Here is a 22,949-nt window from a genome sequence, read left to right as displayed (position 1 = left end):
AAGAAAAATGAAAAACAATTGAAACCTAAAGCCAGCAGAAAGAAGGAAGTAATAAAGATTAGAGCAGAGATAAAATACATAGTACCTTAAAAAAACAATTGAACAGATCAATTAAACCAGGAGATTCTTCTTTGATAAATGTAATAAATTAAATAAACCCCTATCCAGGCATATCAAAAAGAAAAGAGAAAAACCCAAATACATAAATCACAAATGACAAAGGAGAAATAAAAACCAATGCCACAGAAATACAAAGAAGTATAAAAGAATATTAAGAAAAATGACATGCCATCAAATGGGACAATCTGGAAGAAATGGATAAATTCCTAGAAACATGTAAATTACCAAAAATGAAACATGAAGAAATAGAAAAGCTGACCAGTCTCATAATCAGCAAAAAAATTGAATCCATAATCACAAATGTCCCAAGAAACAAAAGTCCAGAGCCAGATGATTTCCCAGGTGAATTCTACCAGACATTTAAAGGAGAGTTAATACTTACTCTTCTCAAACTGTTCCAAAAAAAGAGAAATGGAAGGAAAACTTAAAAACACAATCTATAAGGCCAGCATTACCTTATTTCCAAAAGAAGACACAAATCTGACTAATAAAGAAAATTACAGGCCAACATACCTAATGAACTTGGATGCAAACATTCTCAACAAGATACTAGCAAATCAAATCCAGAAGTACATTAAAAGAATCAGAGATCAATAGGACTTATTCCTAGTATGCAAGAGTGACTTAATGTTCCCAAATCAATGTGACAAACCACGCTGATAAAATCAATGATAAGAAAAATATGATCCTCTCAATAGATGCAAAAAAGAATAGCATTTGAGAATGTACAACATCTATTCTTGATAAAAACCGTCAACAAAACAGGGTAGAGGGAACAGGCCTCAACATCATCAAGGCCATATATTAAAGACCCACAGTTATAGATTCCACCCACATCTGCCTAAATAACCCAGAAATCCACCAAAAGACTAGCAGAAGGGACTCTCCAGAGCCAAGTGTAGCCACAGAAGAGGGTAGGGAAGGTGGAGAGGCAGTGCATGCTACACGGACTGGCAGGAGGGACCCGGGGTGGTGGAGGAGCAGCCCCCAGCAAGGCAGAGCCCATGAGTCTGACTTGCAAAAGCAGAGGGGAAGGACTCCATGAATTCTGACAGGCAGCAGGACTTAGCATCTGGAATGTTATAAGTCAACAGCTCTGCTCACAGAGTAAGACGGCTAGAGGACAATGGGAGGGAGAGTTGTTGAGCCAGGAGAGACAGAGCTCAGATCAGTGGGGAACAAAAGCACTGGCCAGCGCCATCTCCCTCTCCCATCCCCCAGCCACAATTCCAAAGGGAACCAGTTCCCGGCACCAAACTTGCTTCCACCATGAAAACACCCAATGCTGTGCTTCTGTTGATCCATCCCTCCAATGGGGCTGCCTCTCTCCCAGTGCCACAGGGCCCCTCCAGTGGCAGACCACTGAAGGCAAAGCGAGCTGAGCTTACCCCTCTGGCCCCTTTGCACCTTGTGAATCCACCCCAGCTAATACACCAGATCCCATCAAAGCAGCACCACAAGCCTGGCAGTGTGCAAGTAGCCCAGACAGGGGCCACACCACTCCACAGTGAGTTCTGCCCCTGGGAGAGGGGAAGATAAGGTACACACCAGTCTGAATGTGGCCCCAGCAGTGGGCTAGGGAAAACATCAGGTCTGACTGCAGCCCCGCCCACCGATGCAAGTTACTCCAGACAGCACAGAGGAAGGGTCCTGCAGTTCCATGCAACTCCAGTGACTATCCAAAATGATGAAACAGAATTCTCCTCAAAAGAAACTCCAGGAGGTACTGACAGCTAACCAACTGATCAAAAACGATTTAAGCAATGTAACAGAAAAAGAATTTAAATTAATAGTCATAAAATTAATCACTGGGCTTGGAAAAAGTATACAGGACAGAGGAGAATCTATTGCTACATAGATCAAGGGATTAAGAAACAGGAGGAGCTAAAAAATGCTATAAATGAGGTGCAAAGTAAAATGGAGGTGACCACAACTCAGATTGAAGAAGCAGAGAAGAGAATACGTGAATTAGAAGATAAAATTATGGAAAAAGAGGAAGCTGAGAAAAAGAGAGATAAAAAATCCAGGAGTATGAGGGGAGAATTAGAGAACTAAGTGATGAAACAAAACACAATAACATACGCATCATTAGGATCCATAGGAGGGAGAGAGAGAGAAAAGAGCTGAAGGTGTACATAGCTGAGATCTTCCCTGACCTAGGGAAGGAAAAAGGCATTGAAATCCAAGAGCACAGAGAACTCCCTTCAGACGTCACTTGAAGCGATCTTCCGCATGACATAGCATAGTGAAACTGGCAAAATACAAGGGTAAAGAGAGAATTCTGAAAGCAGCTAGGGATAAACATGTTCTAACATATAAAGGGAGGCTGATAAAACTAGAGATGGATCTAACTACTGAAATCTTGCAAGCCAGAAAGGAATGGCAGGAAATCTACAATGTGATGAACAGAAAAAATATGCAGCCGAGAATCCTTTATCCAGCAAGTCTGTCATTTAGAATAGAAGGAGAGATATGGGTCTTCCTAAACAAAAACTGAAGGAATTCATCACCACTAAACCAGCCCTACAAGACTTCCTAAGGGGATCCTGTGAGACAAAGTACTAGCAAGTCTGTCATTTAGAATAGAAGGAGAGATAAAGGTTTTCCCAAACAAAAACTGAAGGAATTCATCACCACTAAACCAGCCCTACAAGACATCCTAAGGGGGACTCTGTGAGTGAAATGTTGCAAGGACCAGAAAGTACCAGAGACATCACTACAAGAATTAAACCTACAGACATCACAATGACTCTAAACCCATATCTTACTATAATAACACTGAATGTAAATGGAATAAACGCTCCAACCAAAACACATAGGGTATCAGAATGGATAAAAAAACAAGACCCATCTATTTGCTGTCTACAAGAGACTCATTTTAGACCTGAGGACACCTTCACATTGAAAGTGAGGGGATGGAGAAGTATCTAATTATCATACTTCTGGAAGTCAAAAGAAAGCTGCAGTAGCCATCAGAGAAACTAGACTTTTAATTAAAGGATGTAACAAGAGATGAAGAAAGACATTATATAATAATTACAGGGTCTCCTATCAGGAAGAGATAACAATTATAAATGCTATGAGCTCAATACGGGAGCCCTCATATATATATATATATATATATATATATATATATAAAACAATTAATCACAAACATAAACAACCTTATTGAAAGAATGTGGTAATTGCAGGGGACTTTAATACTCCACTTACAATAATGGATAGATCATCTAGACACAGGATCAATAAAGAAACAAGGGCCCTGAATGATACACTGGATCAGATGGACTTGACAGATGTATTTAGAACTCTGCATCCCAAAGCAACAGAATATACTTTCTTCTCGAGTGCACATGGAACATTCTCCAAGATAGATCATATACTGGGTCACAAAACAGCCCTTCATAAGTTTACAAGAATTGAAATTATACCATGCTTACTTTCAGACCACAATGCTATGAAGCTTGAAATCAACCACAGGAAAAAAAGTTTGGAAAACCTCCAAAAGCATAGAGGTTAAAGAACACCCTAGTAATGAAGGAATGGGTCAACCAGGCAAATAGAGAAGATATTTTAAAATATATGGAAACAAACGAAAATGAAAATACAACAATCCAAAGCTTAGGAATGCAGCGAAGACAGTCCTGAGAGGAAAATACATTGCAACCCAGGCCTATCTCAAGACACAAGAAAAATCCCAAATACAAAATCTAACAGCACGCCTAAAGGAAATAGAAGCAGAGCAGCAGAGACACCCCAAACCCAGCAGAAGAAGAGAAATAATAACGATCAGAGCAGAAATATACAATATACAATCTAACAAAACTGTAGGGCAGATCAATGAAACCAAGAGTTGGTTTTTTGAAAAAGTAAACAAAATTGATAAACCTCTAGCCAGGCTTTTCAAAAACAAAAGGGAGAAGACCCAAATAGATAAAATCATGAATGAAAATGGAATTATTACAACCAATCCCTCAGAAATACAAGCAATTTTCAGGGAATACGATGAAAATTTATATGCCAAAAAACTGGAAAACCTGGAAGAAATGGATAAATACCTAAAACCCACACACTTCCAAAACTCAAACAGGAAGAAATAGAAAACTTGAACATATTCATAACCAGCGAAGAAATTGAATCAGGTATCAAAATCTCCAAACAAGTAAGAGTCCAGGACCAGTTGGCTTCCCAGGGGAATTCTACCAGACATATAAAGCAGAGACAATACCTATTCTTCTCAAGCTGTTCCAAAAAATAGAAAGGGAAGTAAAACATCCAGACTCATTCTGTGAAGCCAGTGTTACTTTCATTCCTAAACCAGAGAGAGACCCAGTAAAAAAAGAGAACTACAGGCCAATATCCCTAATGAATATGGATGCAAAAATTCTCAATAAGATACTAGCAAATCAAATTCAACAACATATGAAAAGAATTATTCACCATGGTCAAGTGTGATTCATGTCTAGGCTGCAAGATTGGTTCCACATTAGCAAATCAATCAACTTTATACATCACATTAATAAAAGAAAAGATAAGAACCATATGATCCTGTCAATCGATGCAGAAAATGTATTGGACAAAATTTAACATAGGTTCTTATAAAAACCCTAGAGAAAGTCGGGATAAAAGGAACATACTTAAACATTATAAAAACCATTTACGGAAAGCCCACAGCTAATATCGTCATCAATGGGGGAAAAACTGAGAGCTTTCCCCCGAGATCAGGAACATGACAGGGATATCCACTCTCACCACTGGTGTCTAACATAGTGTTGGATGTGCTAGCATCAGCAATCAGACAATAAAAGGAAATCAAAGGCGTCAAAATTGGCAAAGATGAAGTCAAGCTTTCACTTTTTGCAGATGACATGGTATTATACATGGAAAATCCAGTAGACTCCACCAAAAGTTTGCTAGAACTGATACATGAATTCAGCAAAGTTGCAGGATACAAAATAAATGTAGAGAAATCAGTTGCATTCTTGTACACTAATAATGAAGCAACAGAAAGACAAATAAAAAATTATCCCATCCACAGTTGCACCAAGAATTACAAAATACTTAATAATATACCTAACCAAAGATGTAAAAGATCTCTATGCTGAAAACTATAGAATGCTTATGAAGGAAATTGCAGAAGATAAAAAGAATTGCAAAAACATTCCCTGCTCATGGGTTGGAAAAATAAATATTGCTAAAATGTCAAGACCTCTCTGACCTCAGCCGTAGCAATTTCTTACTTGACACATCCCCAAAAGCAAGGGAATTAAAAGCAAAAATGAACTATTGGGACCTCATGAAGATAAAAATCTTCTGCACAGCAAAGGAAATAATCAACAAAACTAAAAGGCAAGCGATGGAATGGGAAAAGATATTCGCAAATGACATATCGGACAAAGGACTAGTATCCAAAATCTATAAAGAGCTCACCAAACTCCACACCCGAAAAACAAATAATCCAGTGAAGAAATGGGCAGAAAACATGAATAGACACTTCTCTAAAGAAGACATCCAGATGGCCAATAGGCACATGAAAAGATGCTCAACGTTGCTCCTCATCAGGGAAATACAAATCAAAACCACACTCGGATTTCACCTCACGCCAGGCAGAGTGGCTAAAATGAACAAATCAGGAGACTATAGATGCTGGCAAGGATGTGGAGAAACGGGAACCCTCTTGCACTGTTGGTGGGAATGCAAACTGGTGCAGCTGCTCTGGAAAATAGTGTGGAGGTTCCTCAAAAAATGAAAAATAGATCTACCCTTTGACCCAGCAATGGCACTGCTAGGAATTTACCCAAGGGTACAGGAGTGCTGACTCATAGGGACACCTGTACCCCAATGTTTATAGCAGCTCTCTCAACAATAGCCAAATTATGGAAAGAGCCTAAATGTCCATCAACTGACAAATGGATAAAGAAATTGTGGTTTATATACACAATGGAATACTACGTGGCAATGAGAAAGAATGAAATCTGGCCTTTTGTAGCAACGTGGATGGAACTGGAGAGTGTGTGCTAAGTGAAATAAGCCATACAGAGAAAGACAGACACCATATGTTTCACTCTTATGTGGATCCTGAGAAACTTATCAGAAGTCCATTGTGGAGGGGAAGAAATAAAAATGAGATTAGAGAGGGAGGGAGCCAAAGCATAAGAGACTCTTAAAAACTAAGAACAAACTGAGGGTTGATGGGGCGTGGGAGGGAGGGGGCGTGGGTGATGGGTATTGAGGAGGGCACCTTTTAGGATGAGCACTGGGTATTGTATGGAGACCAATTCGGCAATAAAGTTCATATTTAAAAATAGTTATTTAAACTTTAAAAAAGACCCACAGTTAATATCCTCAAAGGGGAAACTGAGATTTTCCTCTTTAGTCAGAAATAAGACAGGAATGTACACTGTTTCCATTGTCATTTAACATAGTAGTAGACATCCTAGCCTCAGCAATTAGACAAGAAAAGGAAATAAAAGGAAATAAAATTGGCAAGGAAGAAGTCAAAGTTTCACTATTTGCAGATGACAGAATACTCTATATAGGAAACCTGAATGATGCCATGAAAAAATTGTTAGTCATTACACAAATTCAGTAAAGTTGCAGGATACAAAGTCAATGTACATAAAGCAGTTGCATTTCTGCAAACAAATAAAAAAACAGCAGAAAAAGAAACCCAGTTATCAATCCCATTTACAATTGCCCCCAAAACCACAAGATACCTAAGAAGAAATTTAACAACAACAACAAAAAAGTAAAGATGTGTACTCTGAAATGTATAGAACGCTTATGGAAGAAACTGAAGATGAAACATAGAAATGGGAAAATATTCCATATTCAAGGATTGGAAAATAAAACATTGTTAAAATGTCTATACTACCCAAAGCAATCTACACATTGAAAGCAATCTCTATGAAAATACCACCAGAATTTTTCACAGAACTAGAAGAAACAAACCTAACACTTGTACAGAACCACAAAAGACTTTGAATAGACAAAGCAATCTTGGGGAAAAAAGCTGGAGGCATCACAATTCCAGACTAAGCTGTATTACAAGGCTGTAACATTCAAGAAAGTATGGTACTAGCACAAAAACAGACAGATCAATGGAACAGAATAGAGAACCCAGAAATGGACCCACAATATATGGTCAACTAATCTTGAATGAAGCAGGAAAGAATAATTGTTGGAAAAAAAGACAGTCTCCTCAATAAGTGATGTGAAAAATGGACAGAAGCATGCATAAGAATGAACCTGGGTCAGATTCTTACACCATACACAAAAATAAACTCAAAATGGAGAAAGTCCCAAATGTGAGCCTGGAAACCATCAAAACCCTAGATGAGAAGACCTCTTTGGCCTCGGCCATAGGAAATTTTTACTAGATACATCTCCTTTGTCAAGGGAAACAAAACAAAAAATCAATTATTGGGAGCTCATCAAACAAAATGCTTTTGCATAGTGAAGGATACAATCAACAAAACTAAAAGGCAACCATTGGAATGGAAAAAGATATTTGCAAATGACATATCGAATAAAGAGTTAGTATCAAAATCTATAAAGAACTTACCAAATTCAACTCCCCAAAAACAAATAATCCAGTTAAAAATTGGCAGTAGACATGAATAGACATAATCAAGTGAAGACATGCAGATGACCAAATGACACATAAAAAGATGCTCAACAACACTCATCATCAGGGAAATACGAATCAACACTATAATGAGATACTAAATCACACCTGTCAGAATGACTAAAATTAACAACATAAGAAACACAGATATGGGTGAGGATGTGGAGAAAGGGGAACACTGTTACACTGTTGGTGGGAATGCAAAATGGTGCAGCCACTCTGGAAAACAATGTGAAGTTTCCTCAAAAATTAAAATTACAACTGCCCTATGACCCAGCAATTGCATTGTTAGGCATTACGCAAAAGATAAAAAATACTGATTCAGAGGGGCACATGCACCCTGATGTGTGTAGCAGCACAATCAATAATAGTCAAATTATGGAAAGAGCCCAAATACACATAAGCTGTTTAATATATATGGAAAGGTGGTAGAATTAAAAAAAAATAAGAAAGAAACAAAACAGATGAACATAGGAGAAGGGGCAGAAAATTAAAAGATAAAAACAGAGAGGAAGGCAAACCATAAGAGATTCTTAACTAAAGAGAACAAAATGAGGGTTGCTGGAGTGGAGGTGGGTGGAGATATGGGCTAAATGTGTGATGAGCTTTAAGGAGGGCAGTTCTTGTGGTGATAATGGGTGTTATATGTAAGTTATAAATCACCAACTTCTATTCCTGAAACCAATACTAGAGTATATATGTTAACTCACTTCAATTTAAATAAAATCTTGTAAAGAAAGGAAAAAAATAAAGAATGGAATATCAGCCATCAAGAAGAATGCAATCTTGCTATTTGCAATGATGTGGATGGAACTAGAGTGAATATGTTAAGTGAAATAAGTCAGTCAGAAAAAGACAAATGCCATAGGATTTCACTCATATGTGAGTTTGAAAAAATAAAACAGATTATAAGAGAGGAAAGGAAAAAATGGCACAAACCGTAAGAGACTCTTATTGTAACATACAAAGTGAAGGTTGTTGTAGTAGAGGTGGGAGGGAGGATGGGCAAAATGGGTGATGAGTATTAAGGATGGGTCTTGTGATAAGCACCAGATGTTATGTGTGGGTGATGAATCACTGAATTCTGTGTCTGAAACTAGTATAACACTGTAAACTAAGTAGAATTTAAATAAAACTTGAAACATTAAAAAAATTTCTTTGTGTCTTCTTCAATTTCCTTCATAAGCTTTCTATAGTTTTCAGCATACAGACATATTTGGTCACATTTATTTCTGGGTATTTTATGGTTCTTCATGCGATTGTAAATGGGATCAGTTTCTTTAATTCTCTTTCTGTTGCTTCATTATTGGTGTATAAAAATGCAACCCATTTCTGTACATTGATTTTGTACCCCGTGACTTTGCTGAATTCATGTATCAGTTATAGCAGTATTTTGGTAGAGTCTTTTTGATTTTCCATGTAGAGTATCATATCGTCTGTGAAAAGTGAAAGTTTGACTTCTTTGCCAATTTTGATGCCTTTTATTTCATTTTGTTGTCTGATTGCTGATGCTAGGACTTCCAACACTATGTTAAAGAACAGTGTTGAGAGTGGACATCCCCATCGTGTTCCTCATCTCAGGGGGAAAGCTCTCAGTTTTTCCCCAGTAAGGATGATATTAGCTGTGGGCTCTTCATAAATGGCTTTTATGATGTTTAAGTATGTTCCTTCTATCCCGACTTTCTTGAGGGTTTTTATTAAGAAAGGATGCTGTAGTTTTTTTCTGTAGAAAAAGCTGTAGCTTTTTCTGCATCTATTGACAGGATCATATAGTTCTTATCCTTTCTTTTATTAACGTGATATATCACATTGATTGATTTGTGAATATGGAACAAGCCCCAGGAATGAATTCCACTTCACCATGGTGAGTAATTCTTTCTATATTCTGTTGAATTCGATTTGCTACTATCTTGTTGCAAATTTCTGCATCCATGTTCACTAGGGATATTGGCCTGTAATTCTCCTTTTTTGTGGGGTCTCTGTCTGCTTTGGGAATCAGGGTAATACTGGCTTCATGGAATGAGTCTGGAAGCACATTCCATGCTAATGTATAGGAAAAATAAATATTGTTAAAATGTCAATACTACCCAAAGCTATCTACACATTCAATGCAATCCCAATCAAAATTGCACTAGCATTCTTCTCAAAGCCAAAACAAACAATCCTAAAATTTGTATGGAACCACAAAAGACCCCTAATAGCCAAAGTAATACTGAAGAAGAAGACCAAAGCAGGAGGCATCACAATCCCAGACTTTAGCCTTTACTACGAAGCTGTAATCATCAGGACAGTATGGTATTGGCACAAAAACAGACACATAGGCCAATGGTATAGAATAGATAACCAGAATTGGACGCACAAATGTCTGGCCAACTAATCTTTGACAAAGCAGGAAAGCGCATCCAATGGAAAAAAATACAGTCTCTTTAGCAAATGGTGCTGGGAGAACTAGACAGAAACATGCAGAAGAATAAATCTAGACCACTTTCTTACTCCATACACAAAAAATAAACTCAAAATGGACAAAAGACCTAAAGGTGAGACAGGAAACCACCAAAACCCTAGAGGAGAAAGCAGGCAACAACCTCTTTCATCTAAGCCGCAGCAATTTCTTATTCAACACATCTACAAAGGCAAAGGAACTAAGAGCAAAATGAACTATTGGGATCTAATCAAGATTTAAAGCTTCTGCACTGCAAAGGAAACGATCAACAAATATAAAAGGCAACTGGCAAAATGGGAAAAGATATTTGCAAATGACATATCAGATAAAGGGTTATTATCCAAAATCTATAAAGAACTTACCAAACTCAACACCCAAAAAACAAATAATCCAGTGAACAAATGGACAGAAGATATGAATAAGCACTTTTCCAAAGAAGACATCCAGATGACCAACAGACACATGAAAAGATGCTCAATGTCACTCATCATCAGGGAAATACAAATCAAAACCACGCTGAGATAGCACCTCACGATGGTCAAAGTGGCTAAAATGAACAAATCAGGAAACTACAGATGCTGCTGAGGATGTGAAGAAATGGGAACCCTCTTGCACTGTTGGTGGGATAGCAAGCTTGTGCTGCCACTCTAGAAAACAGAGTGGAGTTTCCTGAAAAAAATTAAAAATAAAACTACCCTATGACTCAGCAATAGCACTACTGGGAATTCACCCAAGGTATACACAGGAGTGCTGATGCATGGGGCACATGTACCAGCACTTTCAACAATAGCCTAATTATGGAAGGAACTTAAATGCCCTTCAACTGATGAATGGATAAAGAAATTATGGTTTATATATATAATGGATTACTACTTGGCAATAAGAAAGAATGAAATCATGCCATTTGCAGCAATGTGGATGGAACTGGAAGGTATTATGCTGAGTGAAATAAGTCAGTCATAGAAGGACAGATATCATATGTTTTCACTCATATGTGGATCTTGAGAAACTTAACAGAAGACCATGGGGGAAAGGAAGGGGAAAAATAGTTACAAACATAGAGGCAAGGAGGCAAACCACCAGAATCTTAAATACAGAGAACAAACTGAGGGTGGACAAGGGTGTGGGGGAGAGGGGAAATGGGTGATGGGCATTGAGGAGGCACTTGTTAGGATTATCACTGGGTGTTGTATGTATTCCAATTTGACAATAAATTATATTTAAAAAATAAAAATGCCTAATGTATAGTTTAATATAAAAAAACTGAAACAGGAAGAAATAAAAATACTTGAACAGACTGGTAACCAGCAAAGAATTTGGATCAGTATTCAAAAATCCCCCCAAAAAATAAAGGTCCAGGGCCAGATGGCTTCACAGTGAATTCTACCAAGCATTTAAAGAATCATTAATATATATTCTTCTCAAAGTGTTCCAAAAATTAGAAACGAAAGGAAAACTTACAAATTTATTGTATGAGACCAGTATTAACCTGATAACTAAACCAGATAAAAAGAAAATTACAGGCTTAGATCCCTGATGAACATGGATGCAAAAGTTATCAAGGAAATACTAGGAAATCAAATCCCAACAACATGTTAAACGAATCATCCAACACATCAAGTGGCATTTATTCCTGTGCTACAACTATGCTTCAGTATTTAAAAATCAATCAACATGATATATTACATTAATAAAAGAAAAGATAACAGCCATCTGATCCTCTCAATAGACTCAGAAAAACCATCTGACAGAGTACAACAACCATTAATGATTTTAAAAAATCACCAAAGTATGGTTACAGGGAATATACTTCAACATAATAAAGGCCATATATGAAACACCCACGGCTAATACCATCCTCAATGGGGCCAACCTGAGAGCTTTTACTCTCAGGTCAGGAACAAGACAGGGATGTCTGCTCTCACCACTGTTATTTAACAGAGGACTGGAAGTCCTAGCCACAGCAATCAGGCAACATAAAGAAACAAATGGCATCACCAAGGAAGAAGTCAAACTTTAACTATTTGAGATGACATGACACTCTATATAGAAATAGTAAAACACCACCAAAGCAATTATTAGAACTGATACACAAATTCAGTAACATTGCAGGATAAAAAATTAAAGTACAGAAATTGATTCCATTTCTGTAATCCAATAAAGAAGCAGTAGAAAGAGAAATCAAGGAATCTATATGATTTGCAATTACACCAAAAAATGTAGGATATTAAGGAATAAAACAGAAGTAGTAAAAGATCTGTACTTTGAAAACTATAAAGCACTGATGAAAGAAATTGAAGGTGACACACGAAATGGAAAAATATTCCAAGCTCATGGATTAGAAAAACAAATACTGTTAAAATATTTATACCACCCAAAACAATCCACACAGTTAATACAATCTCTATAAAAATACTAACAACATTTATCACAGAGCTAGAACAAACAATCCTAAATTTTGTATGGAATCACATGAAAACCCAAATGGCCAAAGAAGCCATGAAAAAGAAAATAATGCAGGAGACATCACAATTCTTGACTTATATTACAAAGCTGTAGTGATCAAGACACTATGATTTGGACACAAAAATAGACATATAGATCAATAGACCAGAATAGAAAATCCAGAAATTAACCCAGAACTGTATGTTCAACTATTCTTCCACAAAGCAGAAAAGAATGTTCAATGGTAAAAAGACAGTTTCTCCAATAAATAGTTTTGGGAAAGCTAAACAGCAACATGCAAAGAATGAACCTGGACCACTTTCCTACACCATAAACAAAAATAAATTCAAAATGGATTAAAGACCTAAATGTGAAACCTGAAACCATGAAAATCCTGGAGAAGAACATAGGTAGTAACCTCTTTGACATCAGCCACAGCAACTTCTTACTTTACTAGATATGCCTCCTGAGTCAAGGGAAACAAAAACAAATATAACTATTGGGGCTACATCAAAATAAAAAGCTTCTGCACACTGAAGGAAATGATCAATAAAACTAAAAGGCAACACCTGGAATGGGAGCATATATTTTCAAATGATATGTCTGATAAAGGGTTACTATCCAAAACATATAAAGGACTTATAAAACCTAACACCCCAGAAACAAATAATCCAATTAAAAATTGTGAGGACACGAATAGACATTTATCGAAAGAAGACATCCAAATGGCCAAGAGACACATGGAAAGATGCTCAACATCACTCATCATGAGGGAAATATGTATTGAAACCACAATGAGATATCATCTCACAGCAATCACAATGGCTAAAACTTTCAACAAAGGGAAGAAAGGATGTTGGCGAGGATGCACAATTTTGGGAACCTCCCCTTACACTGTTGGTGGGAATGCAAACTGGTGCAGCCACTCTGGAAAACAGTATGGAAATTCCTCAAAAAGTTAAAGAGAGAACTACCCTATGATCCAGCAATTGCACTACAAGGTGTTTACCCAAAGGTACAAAAATACTGATTTGAGAGGACACATGCACCTTGATGTTTATAGCAGCATTGTCAACAATAACCAAATTATGAAAAAAGTCCATATGTCCATGGACTGATGAACAGGTAAAGAAGAGATGATACACACACACACACTGGAATATTACTCAGCCATCAAAAAGAATATCTTGCCATTGGCAACATCATGGATGGAGCTACAGTGTATTATGCTAAACAAAATATATCAGTCAGAGAAAGAATAATACCATATGATTTCACTCATATGTGGAATTTAAGAAACAAAACAGATGAACATAGGGGAAGTAAGAGGAAAATAGGAGAGGGAGGCAAACCATAAGAGACTTAACATAGAGAACAAGTTGATAGTTGTTGGAGGGAAGATGGGTGGGTTGGAGGATGAGCTAAATCAGTGATGGGTTAAGGAGGGCACTAGTAGTGATGAGCAATGGGTGTTGTACGTAAGTGATGAATCACTAAATTCTACACCTAAATATAATACTGCAGTGCATGTTTACCAACTGGAATTTAAACAAAAGCTCAAAAAAAGGAAAAAAAAGAAGCATATTGGTATATCTGTATTCACAATTCATTGAAAAGAAAAGAAAAGAAAAGAAGAAAAGTAAAGAAAAGAAAACAAAAGAAAAGAAAAGGAAAGGAAAAGAAAAAACAGACAACAATTCAGAACAAACTGAAGGTTACCAGAAGGATGGTGGGTGAAGGGATGGGTTAAATAGGTGACAGAGATTTAGGAGTACATTTGTTGTGATGAGCACTGGATGTTGTATTTAAGTTTTGAATCATTAAGCTGTACATCTGAAACTAATATATACAGCTTTTACTAAGGGGAATTTAAATAAAAACTTTAAAAAGGCAATGGAAAATGTTAATATTTTGCTGTGAGTCATTTAGAATGGAAGGTGTGCTTATAAATTGATTGTTTTCTTCTCCAGGTCAATTTTCTGAATTTTACACCAGGCTTACATTGTTAATGTAATTATTTTGCAATCAGCGAAAAAGAAAAAAAAAAGAGGGGAAAAAAGGAAACAAAATATCTTCAAGAAGTCTGAGAATGACTAATCAGTAAAAAATACCTAGAGACTGGTTGGTTCAGCACATTTCTCTGGTCCTATCTCAAATCCTCTTAAATGACAGGAAAGGTAGTTTCTATACATAAAGAATAACTCCAGAAGGGCAAGGGGAAAGAAAAGGCAAATACTTGAAAGGTGTAAGGCAGATGAGGCAGTGGCACCAGGGCAGGAGTGGGGAGCCTGGAGTTTTAAAATGGAGAGGGGGCGCTTAGACGTTGTGGGAGGGTGTTTGGGGCCAGGCTCCTGACTTTGGAAAGGGGTGTGCAGGGTGACAAGGAGAGCTTCCTAGATCCAAGGCAGTGGTAGGCTTTGAGACTTGGAAAATGTGGGCGGAGTTTGGCAGGAAGGGGAGGATTCTTTCCAGGCAGGAAGCTGTGCTCCAGAAAGAGGGAAGAGACTGTGGCTGACAGCGATTAGTGAGAGCCAGATGTGGCCGAGGAGGCACAGCAGATTAGGAGGGCTGGGGACACCGCCGCCATGCTCTTTGTTTGCCCGGCCACCCTCCCAGACATGCCGCCCCCCTCCCCCGCCCCGTCTATGCATTCTTCCCTCCTAGCTCTTATAAGCACAGAGCTAGTCCCCTGCTGATCCTCCTTGGCCACAGGCTCACAGCAGAAGCACCAGCAAGGTGCCCGATTTGGGCGTGTAACGCCCACCATCCCCTGCCTTGGGGAGTCTGTACCTCTTGGTCTGGGAATTGTTGGACGCTGGGGGGAGAAACGGGGAGTGCTCTCTATTTCTTTTACCCTAGCCTCAGATCCCTTGCTCTAGTATAGGCTGAAAGAGCTGGGCAGGAAGTTTACTGCAGGCATGCAGCCAAGCTGTTTTGATTTCCATCTTTCCTGTATAGTTTTCAGGTAAAATTTAGGCGCGGGTGACGGGGTGCAGTAATTAAAAGAAAAAGCTCATCTTGTCCTGCATTGAATATATTTTTTTCTTAATTTCCTTTCTTGGTCCTCCTTGCTACTGTGCTCCTTGCAGGTATGAAGACCCCATTTGGAAAGGCGGTTGCAGGGCAGCCGTCTAGGACAGGCACAGAACATACCAGTGTGTCTGTTACCATGATGAAGAGAAAAGCTGCCCACTAGAAGCGTAGGAGCAGGCCCACCTCCCAGCATCAGAGGAGCATTGTGGGCTGCAGAAGTCGGCCAGGATGGAAAGATGGAGATGAATCTCTAACACAGTGGAAAGGAACCATTCTGGATCAGGTACCTGTAAATCCCTCTTTGTATCTTTTTCAAATATGATGGATTTGACTGTGTTTATGGATTGGAACTTCACAGAGATAAAAGAGTGTCCTTACTTGAAGTCTTCTGTAATATAGTTGTATCGTCTAGAATCAGTGATACACACTTAGCAGAAATTATGATTGGCAAAGCAGTAGAACATATTTTTAAGGTAGAGGAAGGTTCCAAAAATGAATTGAGGGGGATGGTCTTAGCTCAGGCACCTGTCATGAACACATGGTTTTATATTACTTATGAGAAAGATCCTGTATTATATATGTACCAGCTCTTAGATGATTATAAAGATGGTGACCTACGCATCCTTCGAGATTCCAATGATTCTCCTCCTGCAGAGAGAGAACAAGGAGAAGTTGTGGACAGTCTAGCAGGCAAATGTAGAATATGCCAAAGATGATGGCTCCAAGAGAACTGGCATGATCATTCAACAAGTAGAAACAAAACCCTCTGTGTACTTCATCAAATTTGATGATTTCCATATCTATGTCTATGATTTGCTAAAAACATGTTAAGGATCATCTTGAAATTTGCCAAAATGTGAGACTTTGTAAAATCTGTACACACAAAAGGTCTTGATTGGTTTCTAATTTTTAAGAACAGTCTTCTCACTTTTTGCATGCTTTTGCCAAAAAAAAAAAAATGAAACTTTCACCCTCTCAGATATTTTTGGAAGAAATCTTTTGTCCTTCTTTCCCAACTTTTAATTGGTTCTTCCCCACAGGAGAATGATTGATTTGTCTAACTAGTGAATAAGGCCTGACATCCAGTGGCCCTTATTTTTATATTGTGTAGTGGTAATGGTTTCTTTTATGGTGTCTTAGCAGGACTGTGGAACACATAGATTAGAATCAGTGTTCAGTGATCAATAGGCTTAATGATGTTTTAGGTGCTGGCATTGGTAAATAGAAATATAATAGACATTTGTTAGGTTTTGTTTTGTTTTGTTTTCAACTCTATACTGTTTCTTGGTTGATCCTATGAAACCTATGTGCAGAAAAGTGTGAGCCCTACTGCAGCAGAAAAATAGGTAATGGAATGGGTCATATATGTTCCATTATTAAAGGCATTAGTGAAGGTTAAACTAAGTGTAGAAAAAGCAAGTTTGAAAAATAGGTAATGTTTTGGAGAAAAGCACCTGAGCAAAGCCAGTGCTTTCTCATTGGGTTTCTGATAAAAGCTCCATTAGCAGTAACAGACAGGCCTTGGACTTTTACGACATTGGGGCTGAGACTCATAGCAGTACAATTAACCACTTGGGAAATATCTTTAAAATTAATTTAAGTTCACAAGCCATGGAGTCCAGACTACCAACACAGGCAGACTGGCATCCTGCTGAGGGTGAAACCAAAAAGATATTCTCTTGTCTTTGATGTTTTCTCTGTCTGCTTTTCTTCCTTTTGATGGCACTAAGTCTCTTCTCAGATATTTGACTGACAACAGCAATGTGGATCTGTATTACCTATTGTAATAATTCCTGGGGACATAAATTTGCTTGGGATATCTTTTATAATAGCTGGGGATTAGTTTGCTTTCTAATTTTTTGGATGTGAGGCTGATACTGTAATAATCTTGTATCCTACTGATACTGTGGACTCTTAAAAACTGTGTGACATGCAGCTGTGGGATTAGATTAATTCAGCTCCTGAGGTCATGAAGGAACTACATCTAATCAAGAGGAAGACAGTCCAAGCTGCAGCTGCTGAAGGAACCCCATTATCTGTACAGACATCTTTATGAGATCTGTATGACTGAAATGAGAAAACAAGAAATTGGGAAAGACAGAATTTTGGACTTTAATTCCTTTGGACCTTAAGATAGAAATTTAATTTGGAGCATTTATTTTCCCTAGAAGTTTAATTGTTGGCATGGGTTTCACACAGTTCAAATTAAGGCATTTTTATTATGTTGTTAAAATTGTATTATTTGGAGTATTTTAGTGCTATTTTTGAGACTCATTATGTAATCTTTGTAAGCTATAGCAAATGATGTGTCTGGATATAATTGTAAATTGTGGATAAAATAGGGAGTGAACTTTCAGGCTGGAATGTAAGATAACTTTGGAGTTAATTACTGTTCTATTCTGAATCAGCTTTCTACGGGCAAAAGCAAAACCATTCACCAGTCTTACACAGATGGGAGCAGGATATTCCTAAGATACTATTGTCTCCCCCAAAGGGGGCAGTCAAGCCCTGTTTGTTAACCATAGTCTTGGGTATAAACCACAGTGGCTTAAGAGAACAAAAACATGCACGGGTATGATGGGATTTATTCTCTGCCTCCGTTTGTGGTTCTGACTCAAGAAAAAAGAAAGAAAAAGATTTGCATTTCTCAAAAATACTTGGAAGAAAAATTCTACCCATGTCCACTTGCTATACTCATTCAGTTTTCCATATAAGAAGATGAATAACTTAATGAAATTGGGAAAAAAAGGTTATAGATAAGTAGCCTAGGCCCCGTTTGGCTCTTGAGTTTATTTCTCATTGCAAGGTATGAGAAAGACTGCAGTCCTTTATTACATGGCTGGGTACACATCCGCTCTGTAGACCATTCTATACCTTTGGGGTGGGAGATCCCATTGTCTTTAAACTTGGGGTAGAAGTTCATGTTAAGCTCAGGTCCAATCCATGTACTCCAGTCCAAATCTACCATCAAATAAAGCTGGTATTTATTTTTTATTACTTTAAAATTTTTAATATATAAGTTGTTTTGGGGGAAAAAACCCACATGCTTCTGGTAAATTCAAACAGTAAAAAAGGGTATACAGTAAAAAGTCGCCTTTCTTCCTTCTCACCCCTGGCTTCAGTCTCCCAGTCCCAATTTCCGAAAGTAACCACTGTTACCAGTTAGTATGTGTGCTTCCAGAAATAATAAAAATATTTACAAGCATAATTTCTATGTGTATCAGTTTTTGACACAAATAGTGGCATACTAAACGTGCTGTTCTGAAATTTGTACTCTCACTTCATATATTAAAACTAATATTTTAATCCCTCATTTATTCCTGAGTATATATTTTAGTTGGTTCAGAATCTGGAAGGGAAGGAGGCATGATTAATTCAAATCTTCAAATCCCATCCTAGTTTAATGAAAACTTGCATGTCCCTGAAAACCCACTATTTCTTCCAGGCAAATTTTTCTGAATAATAGAATGTGAAATCAATGTGAATGTGATATATTTTGTGGGAAGAAATCCTTAAGAGAGGCTAGTATATTTTTATTGAGGGAAGATAAAGGTAGGATCAACTATAAATTAAAATTATGGTAAAATTTACAGTAATATAATCAATAATCCTAAAATAAAATAGGATGAACAATCTTTTTTTTTTGTTCCAACTTCCACTCGTATTTACTGCCATATGCAGATTGAAGCTGCTCGTTTCTATTTTCCTTTTCTAACAGAATGCTTTCCTGCATGTAACAGGAAACTTATTTTTTAAAGTTTTTATTTAAATTCTAGTTTGTTAACATACAACATTATATTAGTTTCAGGTGTACAATATAGTACTTCAACACTTCCATACATCATCCTGTGCTCATCACCACAAGTGCACTCAATTCCTATCACCTGTCAACCCATCTGCCCACCTACCTCCGCTCTGATAACCATCAGTTTGTTCTCTATAGTTAAGAGTCTGTTTCTTGATTTCTCTCTCCTTCCTTTCCTTTGCTTATTTGTTTTGTTTCATAAATTCCACACATGAGTGAAATCATATGGTATTTGTCTTTCTTTGACAGAATTATTGAATACTCTCCAGCTCCATCTGTGTCATTGCAAATGGCAAGATTTCATTGTTTTTAACAGCTGAATAATATTCCATACATATATATATGCTACGTCTTTATCCATTCATCAATCAGTGGACACTTGGACTGCTTCCATATCTTGGCTATTGTAAATACCACTGCAATAAACATAGGGGTGCATGTATCCCTTTGAATTTGTGTTTTTTGTATTCTTTGGGTTAAATAGCCAGTAGTGCCATTGCTGGATCATAAGGTAGTTCCATTTTTAACTTTTTGAGGAGCCCTCATACTGTTTTCAATAGTGGCTGCACTTGTGGTTGATTTTAGCCATTCTAACAAATATGAGGTGATATCTCATTGTACATTTGATTTACATTTCCCTGTGCTAAGTGATGATGAACATATTTTCATGTGTCTGTTGGCAATCTGCATATGTTCTTTGAAGAAATGTCTATTCATGTCTTCTGCCCATTTTTGAATTGGATTATTTGTTTTTGGGTGTTGAGTTTTACAAATTATTTATATGTTTTGGATACTAACCCTTTATCAGATATGTCATTTGCAAATATCTTCTCCCACTCAGTAGGTTGCTTTTTAGTTTTGTTGATAATTTCCTTCACTGTGCAGAAGCTTTTTATTTTGATGTAGTCCTGATAGTTTACTTTTGCTTTTGTTTCCTTTGCCTCAGGAGACATATCTATAAAATTGCTGCTATGGCTGATGTCAAAGAAGTTACTGCCTGTATTCTATTCTAAGATCTTTATGGTTTAAGGTCTCACATTTATATCTTTAATCCATTTTGAATTTATTTTTGTGTATGGTGTAAGAAAGTGGTCCAGTTTCATTCTTTGGCATATTGCTGTCCAGTTTTCCCAAAACTGTTTGTTGAAGAGACTTTTTCCCATTTCATACTCTTTCCTGCTTTTTTGAAGATTAACTGAGCATATAATTCTGGATACATTTCTGGATTTTCTATTCTGTTCCATTGATCTGTGTCTCTGTTGTTTTAAATATTTTTTTAATGTTTATTTGATTTTGAGAGAGAGAGAGAGAGAGAGAGAGAGAGAGAGAGAGAGAGAGACAGCCCAAGCAGGGAAGGGGCAGAGAGGGAGACACAGAATCCGAAGCAGGCTCCAGGCTCTCAGAGCTGGACATGGGGCTTGAACTCACGAGCCACGAGATCATGACCTGAGCCAAAGTCGGATGCTCAACCAACTGAGCCACCCAGGCGCACAAGTTTTTTAAATAATTTTTTAATATTTACTTTAATTTTTTTGAGAGAGAGACAGAGCATGAGCAGGGGAGCAGCAGAGAGTGAGGGAGACACAGAATCTGAAACAGGCTCCAGGCTCTGAGGTGTCAGCACAGAGCCCCACACAGGGCTTAAACTCGGGGACAGCGAGATCATGACCTGAGTCAAAGTCAGACACTCAACTGACTGAGCCCCCCAGGAGCCCCCCATGTGTCTGTTTTTGTGCCATTACCAAACTGTATTGATCATGAGAGCTTTGTAATATAACTTGAAGTTCAGAACTGTGATGCTTCCAGCTTTGCTTTACTTTTTCAAGGTTGCTTTGGCTATTCACGGTCTTTTGTAGTTCCATACAAATTTTAGGATTGTGTGTTCTTCTCTGTGAAAAATACTGTTGGTATTTTGATAAAGATTGCATTAAATGTGTAGATTGCTTTGACAATTTAACAATATTTTCTCTTCCAATCCATGAGCATGGAATGTCTCTCCATTTTTTTGTGTCATCTTCAATTTTTCTCATCAGTGTTTTATAGTTTTCAGAGTACAAGACTTTCACCTCTTTGGTCAGGCTTATTTCTAAGTATCTTATTATTTTGAGTGCAATTGAAATTGGGGTTGCTTTCTGTCTGCTGCTTCATCATTGATGTATAGAAATGCAAAAGATTTCAAGAAATTCTTTTTAAACAGGTTTAAAAGTTACCAGGCATCATTTATTCATGTAAGTAAAATAGTCCAGAAGTTGGATGGGTTTCAGGGACAGGCTTAGGCTGTGTCTGATTTTTTTTTAGGTTTTTCCCCTCCTCTTTATGTCAGTTTCATCTTCATGCCATCTTTCCTCATGGTAGCAAAATTAGAGCAGGAGTACCATACAGCAGTTCCAATCTACAGGAAGATAAATAACCTATGTCTTGTCATGCATAGTGTACTGGTTTAGGTCACATACCTGCATCAATGACTTAAGTCTTATTGATTGTGCTGATTGGCTTAGCCAGGGAATGTGTTCCATCCCTGAACCCTAGGATATATATCCCTGGAAACAAATGGATTCCTAGTAGAATCAAGGGAATGAGTAATGAATACCATGAACCAATCACAAATCTCCAGTATAGCTTCTTTTTTTGATAGTATCCACAGACACCTTTCATCTCACATATCCACTTTTAAAAATGCACACACTTACATGTAGTAAATTTATGTCCTCAGAGGCAGAGAACCTAAAGTCATTTCCAATGATTGCATTTTTTTACCTTATTTTTTAATTTTATTTATTTATTTTTTAATATATGAAATTTATTGACAAATTGGTTTGCATACAACACCCAGTGCTCATCCCAAAAGGTGCCCTCCTCAATACCCATCACCCACCCTCTCCTCCCTCCCACCTCCCATCAACCCTCAGTTTGTTCTCAGTTTTTAACAGTCTCTTATGCTTTGGCTCTCTCCCACTCTAACCTCTCTTTTTTTTTTCCTTCCCCTCCCCCATGGGTTCCTGTTAAGTTTCTCAGGATCCACATAAGAGTGAAACCATATGGTATCTGTCTTTCTCTGTATGGCTTATTTCACTTAGCATCACACTCTCCAGTTCCATCCACGTTGCTACAAAAGGCCATATTTCATTTTTTCTCATTGCCACGTAGTATTCCATTGTGTATATAAACCACAATTTCTTTATCCATTCATCAGTTGATGGACATTTAAGCTCTTTCCATAATTTGGCTATTGTTGAGAGTGCTGCTATGAACATTGGGGTACAAGTGCCCCTATGCATCCAATGATTGCATTTAATGCTAAGTCTAGGAACTCTATTTGGTATGTGGCCATGTTCAGATCCATCATCATACCAGTCTTGTCACCTGTAGTTAAATTATAAACTACCCTTCATCCCAACATACCCAATATACGATTGTGGAGAAGTAACCAGAGAAATATAATTTAAAAACTATCATTTTAAAAAGGGAGGAAGTAG

At 37.5% G+C, this 22,949-nt stretch overlaps 1 protein-coding gene and 1 pseudogene across 1 annotated transcript in view; one reads left to right on the top strand and one right to left on the bottom strand.

Annotated features, from left to right (window-relative positions):
- Positions 1–22,949, bottom strand: part of NBDY (negative regulator of P-body association) — a 281,469-nt gene that overhangs the window by 4,400 nt on the left and 254,120 nt on the right. The gene's annotated exons all lie outside the window — the stretch shown is intronic.
- LOC122477068 lies at positions 15,727–16,499 on the top strand (annotated as a pseudogene).

Source organism: Prionailurus bengalensis, chromosome X (genome assembly GCF_016509475.1).
Source record: "Prionailurus bengalensis isolate Pbe53 chromosome X, Fcat_Pben_1.1_paternal_pri, whole genome shotgun sequence".
In the NCBI taxonomy this organism is placed as follows: Eukaryota; Metazoa; Chordata; class Mammalia; order Carnivora; family Felidae; genus Prionailurus; species Prionailurus bengalensis.
Note: the sequence above shows the minus strand (reverse complement) of the source record. Positions and strands in the feature narration are given on the sequence as shown.